Genomic DNA, 16,967 nt, shown 5'->3' with positions numbered 1-16,967 from the left:
TCTTCTGTGAGACCTCCTTCCATAATAATTGTGGCTCTGTAAGACTTCTTGTATAAGACTTATTATTGTGTAAGACTCATAATGCCACCTCATGTGATCAGGGTGGGTCCCACCAGCTCGTGTGATCATGGTAAGTCCATATCGTATGGGTTTGGGCCCATCTTCCAGGCTTTTCATGGTCTTATGGGATTGAGCCCATCTTCCAACATACTTGGATATGTGGATCTTCCTTGGTCGTGTGGGTTTGGGCCCATCTTCCAACTAGACCTTGAGATGTATTGACTCTTGAAAGTAAAGTATTTGAAATACTTAATTTGCAAGATCCATTAAGTTTTTTATCATCAAAAGTAATAAGTGAGTTGCCCTACTGTCGACAAATCATACACTTTATATGAATTCATTATATGTTAATCATATATTAATCAATTTATACGTATTAAACAACCCTCATTAGTACTTGGTCCCCTCCCAAAAAAAAATAAAAAATTCCATGTTAGTGGTAAATCACAATCTCAACAACAATGAAATTCACTAAGCATAACAGCAATTTAGTTAAATCCTAAACTTCAGGGAGCCCGATGATTAAAATATTTACCTATGAGGGGGTTCAGAGTTTGAAAGATGACGGAGGATAGGAGGAAGGTAGGCAATGGGAGAAAGCCTAGACGTAGTGGTCGGCAACTAGGCAATATTGGACAACGAGTTTTAACATAGAAACAATGGAAAACATTGGATTTACAATTGTAAAATTGCACTAGAAGTGAAGCAACGGGGAAAAGACCTTGACAGAGGTGAAGATGATGCCCAAAATTGTCAAAATTCATTGTAGAAATGAGCAAACGGTGTGAGGGAAGGAGCTAGGAAGAAACGGTGAAAAACCCTTAAATTATGGGTTTTTCTAGTAGTAATAATGTTTTATACTCATAGTCGAGTCAAATCAGTTAATCAGGTCTATGTTTTGTGACTCACCCCAACTCTCATAATCCAGGGCAAAGCGGGGAGGGGTTTTGGCCCCCCTGGACCGAGCTGACTCCCTAGAAATCCCGGTTGACTTACAAATTGGGCGAGTCAACCCAATAATTTGTAAACCCTGAGACACAAATAAAACATACGTTTCTGAAAAACCCTAAGGTACAAATTGAGTATATGTTTTTTGCAACTCCAGAAACACAAATAAAGCATATGTTCAACATAACAAGAACATGTTTTAAGAGTTCAAAGGATGTAGAAGAAATTAATCTGGCGAACTCTGAAGTTCTCTTTTGACAAGTATACAGTAAAAGTCATGACCATTATCATATGAGCCCACAAACTCTCTTGAAATCCAGTGAAACCAGAGATGACCTGTATTCTTTTTTTTAGAGCTTATGTTGCTCAGTCAAGGGTTCTTCTTCACTGTCCTTACACTGGAGTTTCTCTTGCTTTTTGCAGGATGTTGTGTGTTGGAACACTCGAAGGAGATTGGTTGTCAGTCATAACTATCTCACCGGTACCGGTAGCATCCCTTCACTTGAATTCTCTTTCAGAATTGGATCTATCCACCGAATGAGTTCGCTGGAGGTCAGCTTCCATACAACAAGTTGGAATAACTTCAGTCATGAAACAAATAATATATATGTAAGACTTATACTAATTCAGCATCCTTCAGCTCTAGTGTTGAGCTCTTTATCTATGATGGGTGCCAATGGCAGCTGTCCCAGGCAACTTCAAATGGTCTTGTTATAATGTTCACAGTTCACATCAAGATGACAATATGTTCCCCAAGAGAAAGTTGTGGGGAAAATTACAAGTGGAGACACGGTGATTAAGAGACCTGCAACCATTCCCAGTAAAGACGTGAAATAAGAGAGACTAATCTCATACTTACCATTAAGATAGAAAAACAAATTTGCAGCATTAGAAAGTTCAAACAAAAGTACTACAACAAGGCATAAGCATCTAAGCCGTGTCCTGACAAGTGTATTTCTGTTCAGATATGCCAAGGAATATTACCAGAGTCCAAATGAAAAAATATCAGTTCAATAAACTAGTAAAAAACAGTGTAACAAAATAAAGATGCATAACAGGAAATCAGAGAGGCAAAGCTTCTCATGTTGACTACCTCCAAAATTTCAAATATCTACTCTACTAGCCAAAACTCTGTCCTTAATATTCACTCTTCCAAAACTTTCAGAAATACACAAACACACCCTCGATTATTTACTCGTAAACATAAAACCATATATGAACACATCTGGACCTGTCACACTAAAAAAAGTATACTACAGATTTTTTAAAACAGCAGATTTAGATATTTATCGTTTTGTCTCTTGTTTTTTTTTCTGGACTCAATAAGGACGAGAACATTCAAGAATTTGTGTCCATAACCTCACTGATATCTTTGAGTTTATTCAACCAATATCCCTTTTTCTGCTAACAGTAAATTGAGCTTCCAAACAGTAATAACTGTATGAATTCTCTCAGAGTAAGTGGTATAATTTTGTCTGGATTGCGTCCCGACTTGAACCAAAACAACTGACAGTACTTGCTGACGTACATCCATTACAGTAGTTAATGAGTCAGGAAGTAAGAGAGGTTTAACCTTGACGCCAGGTCCTATTGCCATATTTTCTCAACCTGCTTGCCATAGTTTCTCAACCTGCATCACTTCCGAGATTTAGAATAGCTTTCTCAGAAAAGAACTAGTAAATCTCAAATAGAGTAAATAGCATCAGTGGATACAATGAGCTTTAAAAAATAGCAAAGAACAGAATAGAAAAGAATTACACAAAGAAGCAATCATGTTCATTCAGACTGGCTATGTTAGTATCAGTAGAATAGTCAAATGATTTCATTTCACAATCATTCACATGGCTGTTTGTACCCTACAACTGGGAAACAACAAAGTCTAAAAGTCTACAATCGAACATTCATGCGGACCTCCAAGAATCCCTGCCAAGACGTATTACACACATCATAGAATATTGGTGTTTTAATTATTTCATTTGCACACACCAAAAGTTTTAAAGGTCCCCCGGGAAATAGGTCACTGCCCAACATCAAATCAAGAGGACTATAACAGCAATTGCAAACACATACATGATACCTCTACAGTGGCAAGATCTCTGCAAAGGACCAAATGTCTCGCATCTAGCATGTGGAGGGAGCCCGAGTAGACCAACTAAAGGATCCTTATGTAGGTGGTCCATGACTCAAAATCCTCAACAGTTGCAAAGTCCTAAATATCTAATTTAACATTGGAAATTCGAGCAATCACAAATGTCATAATGTTTTGTCATATATTTCCAGACCAATGATAAGATACCCGAAACAAAAATACATGATCTGGCCATGTCCATATGAGGAAGGATAGAGGTTGCTAAAACAAACTCATTCATAAAGGGGGGAAACCAGGCAAGAAGCATTCTGAAGAGAAAAAGGGAACTCCCAAAGTAAAACTATCGAGAAAGCACTAATCCAATATACATCAGCATTCACCAAATGATGACATAAGAGCTAAAATTAGAGATTTAACAGTGTCTCTCTGATAAATTCTTCTTCTTTCTTTTAAAATAGAATATCAAAATCGCATGAAAACATACATAGGTGCTCACGACATTCCAACCTCTATTATCTAAGTATCCAAAAATGAATTGTAAACGACCAATCATCTCACACGCCTTGGACAATGTCAAGCAAATAGTTCGGCTAGGAAACCCCCAAAGGATGTGCCATAAAGGTGTAATTGAGCCTAATGAATCATGAACTGGCTTAGAATTTACTTCAGAGCTCATATATAAGCAAGAAATGATACAGACATTCATGACAAGTATAGAAAAGGGTACTAAAAACATTAGAATAATGTCTTGAAACAATCAATATGCAGATCTTGTTAGCATCTACCCCATCCATCCACATGAGCATACTCTAGATAAAAGATACGACATATGGCGAGTAAAATTCAGTGTTCCCTTCAGTTGCCTCATCGTTAAGAGTTTAACTGTGTACAAAATTGTTCCAGATCAACCTGCCCTAGGATACAGTCTTATCTTAAATAATTTGTACATCAAACCATTCAGTTTACGTTTTATCTTAAAGCTGCATATTATTGGTTAGTTATACTCGAACATCAATTACCTGATCAACGTCCTTGTTGAGTCCTGAATCCGAGGCATTGTTTCTGTTTGGCTGCATCATCCTCTCTTACTGTGGCCTCTTGGGTATCTCTGATTAAACCAAAGCTGAAGTCCCCTGCCTTCTTCATGGGGTTATCATTTATAAGCAGCATTTTCCTTCTTAGTAATTGCTGAAGGTGACTCAAAGACAGCTACAATGTAGGCTATGGGTGACAGCAAGTGGACTTGACGTTTTGATCAGCACTTCATGCAGATTGAGGACATGAAAAGATCATATGTTTATTATTTGGGGAAAAGGCCTCCTAACATCTGAAATTCATTTCAGGAAGAAATAGCACAGCTGTTAAGGTTGAGGAACATTGACAGGGGTGCTTTTGACTCCATGTATGTGGTCTACGTCTAAATAAAACAAGACCTAGGGAAAAAAGGAAGCATCTTCTTAAACTTTCTTTCACTAGAATATGAGCTAATTGATTAGATCATTTACCAAGGTGAATTCAAATCAATGCACGACAATCTGAGGCCTCCTACAACTTCGTATCCATTTCAGGAAAAAGACGATGATGCATTAATAAGTAGAGGACACAACAAGTACATAAAGGGAGCAGAAACAAGGAGAGATTCTCGGTAAATCATTTGTTAGCTAAGCCATTGGCAGATATGATCATATGAATCCATGAAGAAACTCCCCCAAAAACAAGCTTGAAAATCTCATAAAAACATTCAAGTGCCTCCATAGAGGCCGAAAGAGAGTCCCTTCAAATCATAAAGGATTTAAGAAGATGTTGCCGTGAATCTTCAGACCATGGATGATAGCTTGGACTGCAGCACTGGTTGAATCAGAGATACCCAGAGGTTCAGCGGAAGTGAGCAAAGTGAACCCTTTCATGCATGTACCTATCACATGGTACCGTTGAAAATTAGCTCAAAATCAGCCAATCAACATTTATTATTTGAGCTACATGCTTGGCATGCACATAATTCATGACAAACTCTATTTACATACCAAATAAAACTATTTTTCCCCTTTCCATCTTCTATGGGCCTCTTTAGTTTGAAAAAAATGTAATGTTACAGGATATACAGTGGACTTATTCCTCCTCAAAGCTCAACATCAACATCAATGTTGTGAACTGAGTTGTAGAGTATCAAATTTTACACATATCATTTCAGAATTATAGTGTTAACCAAGGGGGGAAAAGATGTTGTTTTAGAAATTTCCAGTTTCAGCTAGAAAGAGAGTTTATACCACACGTGGGCTAACAAAGGGCCTAGGGGTCCTTCATACAATAATATTGTTATTTGAAACCCATAAAAAAAAATTGATATATTAATGAAACATTCACAAAAGCACCATCTTCATAGCTCCTTTCAAGCATTCTTTTGGAAGTATAAACTTGCAAAAAAGCAGCACATATGCTCGCTTATTGGCTAATAGAAAGAATTAAGCAAAATAAAATCCAAAGGACATGACAAAAATGTACAAAAATTGAGAACAAGGAAAAACTAGTTAAGAGACAAAGAGCAACAACTAGAAATTTTCCTCGAGACACTAACTAGCAAGGGCAGCTTCCGTAAAGATACTTGCCCTAAACAAGAAGGTTTCAAACCAAATGGTTTCCACGAGTACACAAATTTGACCATTTTAAGGCTTCTTGAGGTTGGCACTAATACAAGCCTAAGTAACCCAAAGAAGCCATAAATGTGAAAGATGCTATGAATTGCTCACCATTTAGTTACATATACCTTCTTCACCTATTTTAGAAGCACTGTCTTTAAGCTCATTTACATGATTTAAATAACATGCCAAATTGTGACCGTCTACTTTTTTTTTGAAATGTGGTGTATAAAATATTAAAAGATAGAGTAAAGTACAAACAAACCTAGCTAGGCGGGCATTCCTCCACAACAAGGTGTTGGAGTGAAATACCCAACTTAGCCTGAATGTCTGCCAAATGATTGGTAGAACGAGGAATGTGCTTCCAATTACAATTTAAAGAAGAAATTAAATTACAAATCTCTGAATACATATCCCAATGACGCCATGGAGGTCTGATAAACTTTGCACACCAGTCAACGACTGTCTTTGAGTCTCCTTCGATGCAGAGGGGGCCCGTGATCCAACCTGTAAAGACTTGAATTCCGTTAAGCAATCTAGAGAGTTTTGCTATGGTGGAGTCGGAGACTCCAAGTGGCCCAGCGAAAGAGAAGAGGAGACAGCTGTTTGCATCGTGGATAACTCCTCCACAACCCATAGGACCCGGGCAGCCAAGGACGCTCCCATCAAAGTTTATCTTGAAGTGACCCATTGGTGGAGGGGCCCAGATAGCCATTATCTGGGGGCGGGAAGGTTGAGATAGCCCAGCAAACAGCTGCCAGTTTCCTCTAAGATTGGAGCTGCTGAAGCTTCTAAATTCTTTTCGGGTCAATAGCCAAGTTGTTACATGGCTCATAATGTTATCAATCAATAATTAAAAGGGGGAAGATTTAAAATTGAATTCCCCCCTGCTTTTTTCCTTCCATAGTCCCCATAGGATATGCCCTATGCAACATGAGAGAAGCATCTTTCCAAGTTTTGGGAGACTAGCACTGGTGATTGAGAGGATAGTGGATGACAGGTTTTGTGAGGCGCAGTACTGAAACCCAATTTTATTTAAGAGGGTGATCCAAATAGTACGGCATAATGGCTAGATAAGAGTATATGATTGGCAGTTTCTGGAGCATTTTGGCAAAAAGGACAAGAGCGATCCTGGACGGTGGTTCCACATCGAATTAAAGAATATGAGGTGGGGATTTTATTTCTGCAGGTGATCCAGATAAAAAATATTGCATGTGGCGGGGCTAGGTTCCAGGCAGAGGCCGCAGGGTGGTTGGACTGATTTGAAATGGGGTTACTCAGGAAGTTGTAGGCTGAAGCGGTTGAGAAGGTACCTTTTGTACAGGGGGTCCAGATCAATGTATCAAGGTTAATCGGGGGTATAGCTAGAGATGCTCGAGAGGAGATTAGACACCAGAATGGCTTTAGAATCTGAGAGAGCTCTTCAGAGGTTAAAGTTCCAGCCCCCGATTTCAAACCATAGATCTGAGATGGAGGCATCAACATTTCTTGCCAAGATTGAGATAGATTCATAGCTGTTGTTGAGGATGGATCGTCTAATCCACCAATCGGACCAAAATTTTGTGGAGGTCCCATTACCGACGTAGCATTTAATAGCTTTCTTGAAATCAAGAAGTAGCATTGTTATTTTTTTCCAAACAGGGGATAGTCGGTAGTGTCTTCCCCCCTCAGTCCACCAACCAATATGTTTGTTGGCTTTGGTGGCTACAAAAACTCTCCAAATCAGATCAGGGAAGAGATTGAATTTCAAGATCCACTTTAGGAGGAGAGCAGAATTCGTAGTGGTTGTATCACAGATACCAAGTCCGTCAAGGTGTTTAGGTTTGCAGACCTCTTCCCCACAGAAATCTTCTTTTGATGAGATCGATTTTGTCTCTAATTGAGGCGGGGCACCAGAACATTGATAGAAAGTATCCAGGGATTCCATGAAGGCAGGATTTTATGAGTACCAATTTACCTGTTTTAGAGAGAAATTTTCCTCTCCAGGAAGCCAAGCGACCATCCAATCGCTCAATAACAGGGTGCCAGGAGCACTTGGAGGGTAATCCAGGGGTCAGGGGAAGGCCTAAATAAGTGCAGGGAGTCACCTCAGCTTTACATCCGAGGTACCTAGCCATGGAGTTCTACAGGTTGGGTTCAATGTTAAAACCAATGATGGATGATTTTGTCCAACTGACTTTCTGGCCAGATGAGATTTCAAATAGATTGATCAAGGCTTTGATGTGAGAAATTTGTTTCATAGAGCCTTCGAAGAAGAAAATGATATTATCTGCATATTGTAATAGGGCGATGTCCTGTGCAGGATCTAAGGATATAGGGCGGAGCCATCCCGAACTTTTGGCCAGTCGAACCATGGCCGACAAATGCTCAGCAATAAGGGTGAAGATGAAAGGTGATGGCGGGTCTCCCTACCTAATTCCCCTAGTTCCATTGAAGTACCCACAGGACTTTCCATTATAACAAGAATAGAATAAGATGCAAAAAAAATGCAGTTTCTCATCCAGAATCTCCATCGGGTGCCAAAACTCATTTGGCCAAAAAGGTGATCAATCAGTTTCCAGTTAACATGGTCAAAGGCTATTTCGAAATCAAGTTTAAGAACAACTCTTGGTTGACTTGATTTTTTGAAGGAATCAAGCAATTCGTGAGCTGCCATAGCTGAGTCCAGGATATTGCGGTCTCTAATAAAAACGCTTTGGCATGAATTAATAACATGGGGGAGAATGGATCTAAGGCGATTGGAAAGAATTCGGCCTAAAATTTTGTATACAATGGTGGTAAGACTGATAGGTCTGAAATCTTGTGGGAGGGTTGAGCTGGCTTTTTTTAGAATTGGGCAATGAAAGAAGCCCTGATGGATTTGTGGGTGACGCCAACTTGATGGAAATTGTTAACAAAAGCATGGACATCATTCCTGACTGTCCCCCAAAATTTTGTGATAGAATTCACCATTGAAACCGTCTGGGCCGGAGAGCTCGAACCTTAGGCAGGCCAAGAGCAGCCACATCTATTTCCTCAGGAGAGAAGGATGCTCCCTTAATTCAGCTTCTGAGGCAGAGATACACTTAAACTCAAGCTGATGAAGACTAGGCCAGTTGAAAGACTCCTCTGTATAAAGATCTGGAAAAAAAAAACTTCACAAGAACGTTAGATATGGAGAGGCTATCAGTGATCTCCACGTCTCCATTGCGAAGAGAGGAGATACGATTAGCTTTCCTACGAGATGAGGCAACAGCATGGAAGTATTTTGTATTCTTATCCCCGTCGGTCAGCCAACGGAATCTAGCCCACTGTTTCCAGTGAGTGGTTTCATTTTTTAGAAGATTTAATTGATTTCGAAGGAGAAGTTTAGGGGACGAGAGAGACCTTTGTTTTTCGAGGAGATCAAGCTCAAAAATGCTGCACCAGACAGAATCCTTCCTAGAGGCAGCAGCAACACGGAGACTTTGAGCCTATGAGCGGATCTTGAAATTTAGTGCTTTGAGTTTGAGAGGAAAGGACCATCCTGGATTTGAGTGGTGATTAAGATCTTGCCAACAAGCTATAAGTTGGAGAGCAAAGGAGTCATCAAGAAGCCAGAAGTTTTCGAAGCGGAATGGAGAATGCCCCCAAGCTGGGGGGGTGAGTGTTAATTTGGATTGGCCAGTAGTCGGAGCCAACTTTGTTTAGGACTTGACCCAAAGTATTGGAAAAGAGATGAAGCCAATCATTGTTCACCAGAAATTGGTCTAGGTTGGATAGGATAGGGGAGTTTTGTGCGTTGGACCAAGTGAATTTTGTGAACTGAGTTGTAGAGTATCAAATTTTACACATCATCTCAGAATTATAGTGTTAACCAAGGGGGGAAAAGATGTTGTTTTAGCAATTTCCAGTTTCAGCTAGAAAGAGAGTTTATAACACATGTGGGCTAACAAGGGACCTAGGGGTCCATCATACAATACTATTGTTATTTGAAACCCATAAAAAAAACATTGATATATTACATGAAACATTCACAAAAGCACCATCTTCATAGCTCCTTTCAAGAATTCTTTCTGAAGTACAAACTTGCAAAAAAGCAGCACATATGCTCGCTTATTGGCTAATAGAAAGAATTAAGTAAAATAAAAGCCAAAGGACAAGACAAAAATGTAAAAAAAAACAAAAGAGAACAAGGAAAAAGCTAGTTAAGAGACACAGAGCAACTACTAGAAATTTTCCTTGAGACACTAACATTAGCAAGGGCAGCCACCGTAAAGATACTTACCCTAGACAAGAAGGTTTGATCAGACCAAATGGTTTCCACGAGTACAAAAATTTGTCTATTTTAAGGCTTCTTGAGGTTGGCACTAATACAAGCCTAAGTAACCCAAAGAAGCCGTAAATGTAAAAGATGCCACGAATTGCTCACCATTTAGTTACATATACCTTCTTCACCTATTTTAGAAGCACATGTCTTTAAACTCATTTACACGATTTAAATTACATGCCAAATTGTGACCGTCTCTTGAGGCCTCAAAAAACAAATTTCAAAAATATGGAACCAAAAGAAAGAGATACAGAGAAAGAGAACGTGAAAGCGTCTTACCAAAAAAAATAAAAATAAAAATGCAAGAAAATTATGATTAGTAGATTAATAATTAGACACTGCAACTGCATCAATTTTGAGAGAATGCTGATAATATTATTGATCAGTAAAAATTTGCCTAGATGTGAAATACAAAAAGAAAACAAAAACTTCAACGTTAATTTACATGATTTGACTACTACTACTACTCTCATTTGAAACAAAGGAATAGGTCACTATAAGAAAGATAAAAATCAAATTCTTCATGTGGACGGCCATCAGGGAACAAATCCTCACCTCTGAGAACCTCTATAAAAGAGGTTACATCGCCCCGATCGCACTTGTCCCCTTTATGGTGTGTGCGATGAGACGGTCCAGCATGTTCTCTTACATTACGACTTTTCATGGCAAGTCTGGATGAAGATATTTTAGAAGATTGGGGTCCAAATGGGGCTACATCAGGACCTTGTTAGCACCTTTGAGATGGTTATGGGGATGCGCTTTCCGAAGCTGGGCAAGATAATTCTCTTGGCATGCCTTGCGCATGTCCCATGGTGTATATGGCTAGAGCGAAACAACCGGAGATTCAATTCCAAGGCTAGCAACCCGGATAATATAGCGTCTCAAGCAGTGGGCCTTATTTCGAGCTGGCTACATTCTAAGAAGGAGTTTGCTTCTCTATCGGGCGTCTCCCTTCAAGAAAATTGGGGTTTGATAGCGCACATGGCGGGCCCTTGTAGGAATCCGGTTATGGCCACCTGGGATCCTCCCCCTTATGACTGCATCAAACTCAATTTTGATGGCAGTGTTTTAGGCGGTCCTGGGCCGGCTAGAGCTGGTGGTGTTTTCAGAGATAGCAGTGGAGACCCTATTTTATCCTATGCAGGGCTGGTGGGTATCGCTGATTCAAATACTACTGAAGTGAATGCTCTTCTGTTCGGCCTCCAAATCTTTAAAGAGTTGCTCCATGGCAAGCTGATCATTGAAGGCAATTCAAAGACTGTCATCAGCTGGTGTTCAAAAGAAAGCTCCCCTCCTTGGCGCCACTGGCCAATCATTGATTGTATTGCTGACATTATGTCATCCATTTATTGTAATTGGAACCTCGTTCCTAGATCGGCCAATTCTTTGGCTGATAAATTGGCAAAATTTGGATCCTCCCAGCAATCTCTCATTGTTTGGGAAGGCTTCCCTTTGTGTAATCAGCTCGTTTGAGCTCTCATAATAAAATTCAGCATCATTTCAAAAAAAAAAAATAAGAAAGATAAAAATCAGAAGCACACCAGATGAAAACAATGAATGAATAACAATAGAAAAAAGAAATCGACAGCTAAAATAACTGTTAGAAAATACATCCAGGGGTATTTTGGTCATTTTCAAACTTCAATGGTTGATTTTCTTTATGTAACCTTGTTCTGTATGTTATATTATATCAGTGATTAAAGTTTCATGTACAAAAGATGCGTAGTTAGGGAGAAACAAGGACATTAAGGTTTATTAAACGTATAGGGGCATTTTTGTAATTTGTAACTTAAAACACCAATTTAAGAAGTCTGGGAATTCATGCACAGTTCTCAATGAAGCCTTTTAGGCTGCTCTTTAGAAATTTCTTCTTTTCCTTTCTCCTTTTTATCTCAATTTTCTCCTCTTCCTTTACCCAAATCTTGATTTTTACATGGTATCATAGAAGTAGATCGTTGCTGGGAGCATTCTACTGCAAATTCTTACCATTTTAGAAGAGGATGACCTATTGGGAGGAGAAAAACTATAGGGTTTTTATGCCGGTTCATCAAAGTTAAGTTTTTTTCTTCTTTTCTCTACCATAACTTCAAGGTTACTGGTCTTTATGAGTCATTGAAGGATTCTCTACACTTTGATTGCCCTGATCGGGTTCCTTTAAGATTTTTTGAGATCTACGTCACCCAACCTAGTGTTGGATGCCTATGTCATCACCCAATTGATGGCATCAGCCCTAATTGCTACCACTTTTGCGTGATATTGGTTGAAATAGCTGTGAATTGCTGGTTATTAGAATGTTGAAGTGCACATATCCTGTTTTTGTGCCCTAACCCTAATTTTGTGAGTGGGGCCCACCTTGGTGGCAAATCTGGAAATTGTTTGTAAGCTTAAATTGGTTATTTTATGATCATACATCAATATTATGGCTGAGACAAGAGAAGTTTATACCCCAGCTGGAAAAAAATTTGGGTTTGATGGAAAGGATATCATCATGATTACTTCAGAAAAATTGACAGGGCCTAATTATCTTAATTGGGCTAAGTCTACCAAAATGTATCTTAAAGGTAGAAATAAGTTGAATTTTATCCGAGATGATCCTCCAGTGCCTCCAGATGATGATTGAAAGGTAGAGGACAGTTAGGTTATGACCTAGATTGTCAATAATATTGATTCTACTCTTAGAAATCAGGTGATGAACTCTGAGACAGCAAAGGCTATGTGGTTGTCTCTAGAATCTTTATATGCAACAAAAGAATAATCTCTCTCGAGCTTATGAATTGTATATAGACTTTTTTGGTTTAAAAAGAGGAAATTGAACTGTTACAAAATATTATAGTGCATTCCTTGGCATATGTCAGGAGATCAATGCATTTCCTTCTTTTACTACGAATGAAAATGAGTTGAGAAAACAGAAAAATCAGCTACTTGTTGCAAAAAAAATGGATGGTTTAAGTTCCGAATTTGATGTTATTAAGGCCCAAGTATTTGCTTCAAACAAAATCCCTACTCTCTCTACCATTTTTAATCAGATTATGAGAGCTGAGAAGACTATTTTACCTAAAACAGGTGAAGGAGGTAAGATAATGGACGCCACTGCTCTTAATGCTTCCAACACTACATCAACCCCTACAGATTCCTCTAGAGGTAGAGGTAGAGGTAGAGGCCGAGGTAGAGAGGGCGCAGGCAGAGGTAGAGGACGTAGTGATGGTAAGTAAAAAAGGAAGTGTATTCATTGTGACAAAAATAATCATTATTCTGACAGATGCTCAAGGGAAGACACATAAAGTATGTAGACTTAAGAAGGCGATTTATGGGCCGAAGCAGAGTCCACGTGCTTGGTTTGAAAAATTCAGCCAGGTTGTGGTATCTATGGAATTCTCAAGGAATAATATCACTCCTTGTTTGTGATGGAGGTGCTCTGAAATTTGGTGCTTTTGGTTTGTGTAGATGATAGTATAGTATCTGGGAGTGATATTTCTGGTATTTGTCTGCATATTTTCAAACTAAAGACTTGAGCCCGGTGAAATACTTTCTAGGCATTGAAGTGGTGAAAAGTAAAAAAGGCGTTGTGATAACACAACGTAAATATGTCATAGATATGCTTCAAGAGTATGTTTTGTTGGGAGCCAAGCCAGTTGGTACCCAAATGGAAGTGGGACATGATCTCCATGATGAGCAGGGTGATGAATTAAATAACATAACACAATATCGGAGGTTAGTGGGAAAGTTAATTGATGCAACAATAACTAGACCTGACATTTCTTTCACAGTAAATATAGTGAGCCAGTTTAAGGAATGTCCTCGAAGAGTACATTAGAAGATGCACAAAGAATTATGAGGTATTTGAAAGGAGCACCAAGAAAAGATCTTTTTCTTTAGACCTAACAATCATATGAAAATAGAGGTTTTCTCTAATGTAAACTATGCAGGGTCCAAACTAGACAAAAAGTCATCCTCTGGTTATTGTGTCTTCCTAGAAGGAAATTTGATTTGTTGGCAAAGTAAAAAGCGGAATGATGTAGCCCGGTCTAGTGCAAAAGTCGAATCCAGGGCGATGGCTCACATAGTGAGGGAGTTGATGTGGGCTAGGCCAGTTTCTCGAAAGTTGGGTTTCAACCAGGATGAGACGATTAACATGTTTTGTGATTATCAGGCTACGATCTTTATTGCAAATAACCTAGTGTTCCACAAGAGGACTAAACATATAGAAGTGGATTGGCACTTCAGTCGAAATGTGGTGATGAAAAAGGAGGTAGTAATTCCATTTGTTCGGTCTGGAGATCATTTGGGAGATATCTTCACCAAGGCCCTTGGCAAGCGAGAATTTATATCATTCTACAACAAGTTCGGACAATTGGACACACACACACACACACACACACATATATATATATATATATACATGCTCCATCTTGACGAGGAGAGATAGAACATACATCCAGGGGTATTTTGGCCATTTTACCCTCCAGGGGTATTTTGGTCATTTTACCCTCCAGGAATATTTTGGTTTTTTACCACTTCAGTGGTTAATTTTCTTTATGCAATATTGTTCTGCATGTTAAATTATATCAGTGGTTAAATTTTCTTGTACATAGGATATATAGGTAGGGAGATATAAGGAGATTAAGTTTTATTGAGTGTATAGGGGCATTTTTGTAATTTTTAACTCAAAAGACTTATTTAAGAAGTCCAGGATTTCGTGCACAGTTCCCAACAAAGCCTTTCAGGCTCTTATGTAATTTCTTATTCTCCTTTCTCTTTTTTCCATCAATTTCCTCCTCTTCCTTCACCCTAATCAAGATTTTTATAACAACAAATAAAACTGGTGAGTTCCTTACATGGCTCCATACCCTTGTTATATCGATTGATATCACTCAATACCCTTGAAATTATACATGAATTACTCAGCTAGATCAAGAATTGTAACAAAGTTAAGAAATATGATGAAAAAGAGAAGCAAATTCTCGAGAACCTTTTCAAAAAACTTACAATGATGGGAATTTTCGAAGAATGAAACAAAGAAAATAACAAATTAATTCTGATACTCATAGCAAACCTTTCTTTAATTTTAATAAATTAGGTAATGTTTTTGAATGTGTTCGAGTGATTAAGAAATCAAAAATTATCACAAGACAGAAAATCATAAAATACAGAAAGAGACATTAGAAAAGACAAGAATGAAATTAGAACTATAGAAAACAGGAAATTTTAAAAGAAACGTGGATCAGGTCATGGTACAACGGCATACGATGGGTTTGTAGAATAAGGTCTTGGGTTCAATTTTCATTGGGGTATTCAGCCCCCACTATGCTTGTGTACTCGTCAATCAGAAAAACGAGAGAGGAACACAGTGACTTGCCAATCTGGTAATCCAAGATGGATCAACCTCACTCTACATCATAGAAATCAATAACGGCTATCATCGCCGGAGCATTATACGGTCTATCTTGGTCTGTAACCTCCTTCTGTGTACATTCTAATGTCTGAAACCCTTCCATCACTCTTAACCCCGCCCCAGAAAATAAATTTGAATTACGTTTTCTAAATATATAAAATACATTTGATTGAGATAGCGCTGTACATACCATTTGAAGTAGACGTATTCTCCTGGCGTCGAATAGGCGCGTTTCATGGCCGGTGCCTGAAAATGCCGCCCACCAAGAAAGGACTAGAGAAAAGACGATTATGTTCGACTTTCATGATGTGTTAACTCGACGCCTGTCATGGCTACAGCAAGAAATCGCCGCCCATCAAGAGAAGAAGAACGAAGACGAATTCTGATCGTCCTTCTTTATTTAGAAAGAAGAGACACGTGCGAGCAGCAACCGGCCAAGAGCAGCTCATACTGGCGACACGAGTCGCACCCGTACAATATGGTTGCAACATGAACAGCTAAAGATAGTTTCAGTCGGAAATGGTTTCTTCCTCGAGCATGTGATTCATGTAAAGTGCAGGAACAAAAGCGTAAAGCCAGTCCCCCCACCAGTCCCCCTTTGTGGGGGGTCCAGACCCCTATGAGTTCCTTACATGGCTATAACACCCCATAAGGTGTAAAATGGCATCTCCCTCCATGTCTATAACATATAAGATGTTACATGTTACATAAAGCCGACACATCTATCCTTGTTAATTAAATAATTATAACATTATAAGTAGACACGGTTGTTCCAATACGAAAAACCATTTGGTGCAAAACGGGCATTTCAACCGTCCGATCGTTTTGTACAAAAAACCATCTAGCGGTTGAGATAGCCATTTCGCACCAAATGGTTTTTCATATTGGATCAACCCTTATAAGTAGAATTATATATAATATATTTAAATATATTAAAATTTGATTAAAAAAAAAAAAAGAGAAGGTTCAACTCCAAGTCTAGCTAACCTTTGTCGGATGTGCCACCAACGAAGTCGTATGTGGCGGGACCAAATAGGAGTGCATAGGAAACTCCACCAAAAAGTGCTTTCTAAATTGATACAACAACTCCAAGTCATGAGAAAGCCCACTTGGGGGTAGCAACACCTTCATAGGGCTCAGAGACATGAAACGGGTCAAAAACAACAACAACCAACCAGCTATGCACGCTTTTGCTTCCCCACTACTACGGTGGTGACTTTTTTCGTTTGTTTCGCGTTTCTGAGTCATGTGAAGGTGCTGCTACCCCTGAGTAGGCTTTGAAAATGTTTGAAATAAAAGTGTTCACCTCTCTCATCGGGGTGAGTATGTTCAATTGATTATTTATAATAGATTACAGCATAATCACAAGGATTTACAATTGAATTGATTATACAATAAATGGAAGAATGGAGCATGATGAGCTCCTATAATTGAGGGTCAATTGTCTTGGTAAGGAAGCCCGTAAATAGGGCAGGTAATCTCAATCCTATAAACAGAGCAAGTAATCTCAATCAGAAGAGATTACGACACAAGAACTTCAACAGGCTTCTGATG

General features: G+C 38.9%; 1 long non-coding RNA gene across 1 annotated transcript; it reads right to left on the bottom strand.

Annotated features, from left to right (window-relative positions):
- Positions 1 to 1,154: 1,154 nt before the first annotated feature.
- Positions 1,155 to 15,749, bottom strand: LOC137966580 (uncharacterized). The gene is made up of 4 exons (XR_011116221.1): positions 15,604 to 15,749; positions 4,117 to 5,012; positions 2,582 to 2,638; positions 1,155 to 1,813 (listed from the first exon to the last, which is right to left on the bottom strand). It is a non-coding gene; the product is annotated as an uncharacterized lncRNA (long non-coding RNA).
- Positions 15,750 to 16,967: the final 1,218 nt, after the last annotated feature.

The sequence above is a fragment of the Aristolochia californica genome, unplaced genomic scaffold (genome assembly GCF_029961685.1).
Source record: "Aristolochia californica isolate CCGP_79_NKW_82.1479 unplaced genomic scaffold, dmAriCali1.0.hap1 SCAF_5, whole genome shotgun sequence".
NCBI classification, from domain to species: Eukaryota; Viridiplantae; Streptophyta; class Magnoliopsida; order Piperales; family Aristolochiaceae; genus Aristolochia; species Aristolochia californica.
The sequence above is the reverse complement of the archived record's forward strand: the minus strand, read 5'-3'. Positions and strand labels throughout refer to the sequence as shown.